This window comes from Myotis lucifugus, unplaced genomic scaffold, assembly GCF_000147115.1.
Source record: "Myotis lucifugus unplaced genomic scaffold, Myoluc2.0 scaffold_356, whole genome shotgun sequence".
Taxonomy (NCBI): Eukaryota; Metazoa; Chordata; class Mammalia; order Chiroptera; family Vespertilionidae; genus Myotis; species Myotis lucifugus.
Genome location: NW_005871404.1, coordinates 687,673 through 694,592, shown reverse-complemented (window position 1 = coordinate 694,592; position 6,920 = coordinate 687,673). Strand labels below are relative to the sequence as shown.

The following is a 6,920-nucleotide window of genomic DNA, read 5'->3' as shown; positions in this document are numbered from 1 at the left end:
CTCTCCCACCTCCCACCACCCCAAAAGCCTTCACCACCCACTGTCTGTGTCCTTGGGTTATGCATATACGCATATGAGTTCATTGGTTGATCTCTCCCCCGCCACCCCTCCCCTGCCTTCCCTCTGAGATTTGACAGTCTGTTCGATGTTTATATGTCTCTGGGTCTATTTTTGTTCATCAGTTTATGGCAGTCATTAGATTCCACATATGAGTGAGATCACGTGATACTTATCTTTCTCTGACTGGCTTATTTTGCTTAGCATAATGCTCTCTAGGTCCATCCATGCTGTTGCAAATGGCAAGAATTCTTTCTTTTTTACAACTGCATAGTATTCCATTGTATAGATGTACCACTGTTTTTAATCCACGCATCTGCTGATGGGCACTTAGGCTGTTTCCAATTCTTATCTGTTGTAAATTGTGCTGCTCTGAACATAGGGATACATATATTCTTTCTGATGGGTGTTTCTGACTTCTTGGGATATATTCCTAGAAGTGGGATTACTGTGTCAAATGGCAGTTCCACTTTTAATTTTTTGAGGAAACTTCAGACTGTTTTCCATAGAGGCTGCACCAGTCTGCATTCTCCGCAGTGCATGAGAGTTCCCTTTTCTCCACATCCTCGCCAACAATTGTCGTTTGTTGATTTGTTGAGGGTAGCCATTCTTTTATTTTTATTTTTATTTTTTATTTTTATTTTTTAAAATATATTTTATTGATTTTTTACAGAGAGGAAGGGAGAGAGATAGAGAGTTAGAAATATCGATGAGAGAGAAACATCGATCAGCTGCCTCCTGCACATCTCCTACTGGGGATGTGCCCGCAACCCAGGTACATGCCCTTGACCGGAATCGAACCTGGGACCTTTCAGTCCGCAGGCCGACGCTCTATCCATTGAGCCAAACCGGTTTCGGCAAGGGTAGCCATTCTTATAGGTGTGAGGTGGTACCTCATTGTCATTTTGATTTGCGTCTCTTGGATGATCACTGATTTTTGAGCACTGTTTCATATGCCTTTTGGCCTTCGTATGTCCATCTATTGAGGTCCTTTGCCCATTTTTTAACTGTGTTGTTTACCTTCCTTTTGTTAAGTTGTATGAGTTCCCTGTAGATTTTGGAGATTAACCCCTTATCGGATGTATCATTGGTAAATATGTTCTCACATGGAGTGGGCACTCTTGTTATTTTGTCGATGGTTTTGTTATTTCGTTCGTTGTGCAGAAGCTCTTTATTTTGATGTAGTCCCATTTATTTATTTTCTCTTTAATTTCCATTGTCCTAGGAGATGTATCCATAAACATGTTGCTATGAGGGATGTCTGAGATTTTGCTGCCAATGGTTTCTTCTAGGATTTTTATGGTTTCACTACTTACATTTAAGTTTTTTTTTTTATCCATTTTGAGTTTATTTTTGTGTATGGTATAAGTTGGTGGTCTAGTTTCATTTTTTTTGCATGTATCTGTCCAATTTTCCCAACACCATTTATTGAAGAGACTGTCTTGACTCCATTGTATGTTCTTGCCTCCTTTGTCAAATATTAAATGAGCATAATGACTTGGGTCAATTTCTGGGTTCTCTGTTCTGTTCCATTGGTCTATATACCTGTTCTTGTGCCAATACCAGGCTATTTTGAGTACAATGAATTTGGCAACATAGCAGGATATAAAATTAATACCCATAAATCTATGGCATTTTTATACACCAATAATGAGCTCTCAGAAAGGGAAACCAAACAAACAACCCCATTTATCATTGCAACAAAAAAATTTAGATACTTAGGAATAAACTTAACCAAGAAGGCAAAAAGACCTGTATTTGGAAAACTACAAGACACTGAAAAAAGAGATAGAGAAAGATATATGCAAGTGGAAGAATATACCATGCTCATGGATTGGTAGAATCAACATCATTAAAATGTCCATACTACCCAAGGCAATCTACAGATTCAATGCAATCCCTATTAAAATACCAACAGTATATTTCACAGAGCTAGAGCAAATTCTCCAGAAATTTATATGGTATCCTAAAAGACTCCAAATAGCTGCAGCAATCTTGAGAAAGAAAAACAAAGTTGGAGAAATCACAATACCTTATTTCAAGTTGTACTACAAAGTCACTGTACTCTCTTTTCTTTTTATAAATTTTCTCTACTTATTTTGTCTTTCCCTCATTTTTTCAAAGTTAAATAGCTTATACAGTTTACTTTGGTTATAAAGGTAGTACATCACCAAGGTTATGGGTTCAATTCCTGGTCAGGACACATACACGAATCAACCAGTTGCAGGGCCAGTATGGCTCAGTGGTTGAGCATTGACCCCTGCACAAAGAGGTTGCTGGTACAATTCCTGATCAGGACGCATGCCTGGGTTGCAGGCTTGATTCCCCAATATGGGGCATGCAGAAGGCAGCCAATCGATGTTTCTATTCTGTCTCCATCTCCCTTCCTCTCTCTAAAATCAATAAAAAATACATTAAAAAAAGAATCAACCAATAAATGCATAAGTAGAACAAATTAATGTTTTTTCTCTCTTTCTCTCTTTTTGTCTCTCTCTCTCCCCCTTCCTCTCCCTCTGAAATCAATAAAAAAAATTAAATAAAAGAAGTACATATCCATGTCATAAAATTAAGTAACACTTATGTAGGAAGGAATTGAAAAGTCACTGAAATTCCATTACCCAGAGAAAACCAGAGCTAACATTTTGTTGTATATACTTAAAATCTTGTCCTTAGTTTTATTTTACATTTTATTGGCTTTAAAAAAATATTATTGACTATATTCCCTATGCTGTACTTTACATCCCTTGACTATTCTGTAACTACCAATTTGTACTTCTTAATCCCTTCACCATTTTCACCCAGCCCCCCAAACTTCCTCCTATTTGGCAACTGTGAAAATGTTCTCTATGAGTTTATTTCTGTTCTACTTGTTCATTTTTTTTTTAGATCCCACATATAAGTAAAATAATCTGACTTATTTCACTCAGCACAATAGGTCCATCCATGTTGCTGCAGATGGCAAGATTTAATTATTATTTTATGGCTGAGTCATATTCCATTGTATATATGCACCACTTCTTTATCCACAAAATCTTGTTCTTAATTTTAAAAAGCAATTGAGGCCAATATTTTTCTTTTCAAATTTAACAAAACCAAGTTATTTTTCTCTTAAAAGGCCTTTAATTAGTTGTGTCTGTGCATCCTCCCAAAGACCATTTTCTCCTGTTGACATTGGTGCTACTCTTCTCCACCTAGGAAATAGGCTGATCCTGCCTTTTTCAGGCATAATCTGGCATTTATCTTTGGTTAAAAAAAAGTAACTGTTATTTCTGTCTTTCGCTGCCAGCATTGCAGACTGGGCATTTAAATGCCTTTGATTGTGTATTTGTAGAAGCTAACAGCTGCATGTGCTATTTCCAATACTCTTTAATATCCACCCAGGAAGTGACCATGAAATGCTTGTCATTTTTCTGGAGGGGGGAATAGATGTAAAATTGGAGAGTTACTAGTATATACAGAGGTGAAAACTAGGTGAAACATTCTTCAACACATCATAGGCTTGCAATCTGCTCTCTGGAGAAAACTATATTCTTTTCAGCAGCTCTCAGAATGCTCATCTGCCTGAGCTCGGGGCAGCCGCAGATGGCCAGTGCTTTGGAGACTCAAGTAAAATCAGCATGTTTTCAAAAACAAACAATAGGTATCATCCAGCTGGTGGAGATAATAGACCATCTCTGGAAGGAACTGGATCAATACAAGAGTACTCAAAACAAGTTTTCACAGTCACATTTGCCCAAGAAGCTAGTTTCACAAATATTTTCTCCTGCCAATCTAATTGTAGAAGAGAGAAAGGGACTCCCACTTCCAACTTTCACCAAACCATTTGGACAGGAGACCAGAGAGGCTGACAGGTAAAATGCTTACCACCTCTGCGGCCGTGGTCAGAGGCCCATGATCTCTCTCAGCTGCAGCAGTTCAGGGGGCTAGTCCTGTCCCAGCCAGTGAATTCTCCTGGCTGGCTCCCCAAACTGTGGGGGCTAAAAATATTAATACTTTTCCTCCCACCTTCTAAGTTCTAGCTGAGCTAATAATCAAATAAACGGAGACAGATTAACAGGAGAAAATAAAGTTTTAATATATGCAGATGGGGAATTCACATAAGCATGAAAATTCCAAAGACAGTGAGGCAACAGTGGGTATATAAGACATTTTTTTTTGTTCTAAATTAACAATTCAACTTATTCATCTGTTTACAACACACTACACAAGAGGCAAAGTGTTTCACATCATATATTTCACTTCCAACTCTTGGAATGTTCATTTCTTTGTCTAAAAGGGGAGACTAGATGGACGAGCCAGGGAATGCTTAGGAACTGAAATAAGATTGGGGCAGGCAATGCTTTCATCCTCACAGGATGGGCATGGGAGGACGCTGGAGCCGCCACAGGCCTCAGTCACCCCCGCCACACAGGTAGAGCAGTGCCTTCTGGTTGTCACCGTTGGTGTCTTGCTGGATGTAATAATACAGGGACTTGCTGAACTTTCTCTTGAATTCAGACCTGATCTTCAACATGTCCACTTCACTGCAGGAGATCAGGATTCTGATCAGGAGCTTATTGCATGTCCCCTCGCCCTTCACGGAGTCATGCAGTAGGTCAGCAAAATACAGGGGCTTGTTCCAGATACACTGGACTAGGTTTAGGAAAGCATTTTCCAGGCTTCCCTTAACTTCCTTCTTGATGCTCTCCAACATGTCATGCAGCTCTTGTACCTGTCAAATACTTTCTGGAGGTGACACGCTCTGCTCGGTCATGATGCTGATCCACTTGGGAACATCAGTTCCTTTCCTCTTCACCCCAGCATCATAGAGATCCCAGACGTCTTGATCAATCAGTTCATAATCGATGATGGAGCCATCTTCTGCTCTTCTACCCTTTGCGAGGGTAACCATCAGCTGGCAGAAGTCACCAGATGTGTTGGAAATAATGTCCTTCTCCAGATCAGTCTTGTAGACTCTGTTAATTTCCCATAGCTCTTGGTTGGTCCTTGAGAAGATGATCTCGGTGAGAGAGTCCTCATCAGTCCCCAGCCCCTCCATGGAGGCCTTCAGCTCGGAAGCATCGTACCGAGCACGTGTTTTCTAGAGGCCCAGAATCACGGTCTCCAGGTGGCTGGACAAGGCTGACTTTAGTGCTGATGCAAGTTCCTTTTTGATCGTCTGGTAGGTGAAGGCAATATCCTGTCTCTGTTCATTGCTGTGGTTGGACAAAATGTTGACAATGGTGACCTCATCAACAACTTTGGTCTTGACGGCCATTTCAATGTTCAAAGCTTCCCGCTGGGCTTCCAAGTTGGGGTAGACTTTGACTGACCCATAAAAACTTATAGGTGTGGAGTGATCACCCTCCGAGCTGAGCTTTCACAGAATTTCTTGAACAGTAGACATTTTGAAAGAAGCTGGGCCAGGCAGGGAGAGCTGTGAGCATCCCCAGATGCTGAGCGCCTATAAGACATTTTTGGAAAAAGGAGGAAAGGGGTGTGGGGTATTAGACTTTAGAAGTGAGATATGCAACAGTGCTATTCTCCAACCTATATTTAAATTACCAATCAACAAATAGAAAACTAAATTAAAAAACTATATATTTTTTCTCTTAAGAAATTGGATCAATTAGGTGTCCATGGGCAAGTTCTTCCCTTCTTTGAAGCATTGAAATATACAAATGAATTATGTTTCTAGTTGTTTATATTCACCGCCAGCTCATTCAATAAACCATTTGTTGACACTGTGTTGGGATCGTGTTAGAAATCCTTGTTATATTTTAGTAGGGCGAATTTCATAGTTTTTTCCCCCTCAAAATAGTTTGCAATCCAAAGCCTAATAAAAGATTACATTAAATCTTTATTTTTGTTATTTTCATATAATGTTATTATTTGATGTTCTAGGAATTTTTGTTTGGGAAAGGATATTTAAACTTAGAACTATTTTCCTTGGCTGTAATTACTTAAACCCTCACTGCTAGATTTTGACTATTTGTTTTGATGTGGGAAGGGGGCAGGCAGTTAACATGTTATTTGCATAGTTACTTGATGTAAGAATATATTGATATATTTATATTGTCAGTGCTCTGCCCACTTAAAGACCTTATTATTTCATTGGCTTCAGACTTCCGACTTTGACTCTCTGGGAATTAACAGCAACCCCCAGCACTCAGTCAATGGCTGGTGGGAGTTAGGGTGTAATTGCTCCAGCTTCTTCTTCTTTGAGTGGGATGATTGTAAGGCCTGTGGAGTTAAGTTCTAGTCATGGCTAACAACCCAGCCTTATGAGCTGTCCTCCCTTTCCTGCTGTTCCCATACCACTAATGCTTGAACCGTCCTAATAAACTATTTGCAAAGTCTCACATCAAACCAAATCCCTTTCGGGAATATTTAATCTAAAACAAACTGTATGTTTTAATCTATTACCCTTGGTAGTTAAAATAAATTTCTTGGTTTAAATCATTTAACAGGAATAATAGTCCTCCCTTTATTCACAGGGGATATGTTCCAAGGCCCCCAGCAGATGCCTGAAGCCACAAATAGTACCGAACCCTTTATATAATATGTTTTTCCTATACATACAGTGGGGCCTTGACTTACGAGTTTAATTCGTTCCGTGACGGAGCTCGTAACTCAAATTATTCGTATGTCAAATCAAAAAGTGAATGAGTGAGACACGTGATGCTGGGCTGATGTTGTGGCATTCACTGTGATGATCACTGCGCCAACTAGCGATGGGGTATCTGAAGCTGGCTCGTAACCTGAATTTTAGCTCACAACTCAAAGCAAAAAAATCGGCCAAGAGATGGCTCGTATCTCAAAAAACTCGTTAGTCGGGACACTCGTAAGTCAAGGCCCCACTGTACATACCTATGATAAAGTTT

General features: G+C 39.6%; 1 pseudogene; it reads right to left on the bottom strand.

The window, feature by feature from the left end:
* Positions 1-4,447: 4,447 nt before the first annotated feature.
* LOC102418499 lies at positions 4,448-5,477 on the bottom strand (annotated as a pseudogene).
* Positions 5,478-6,920: the final 1,443 nt, after the last annotated feature.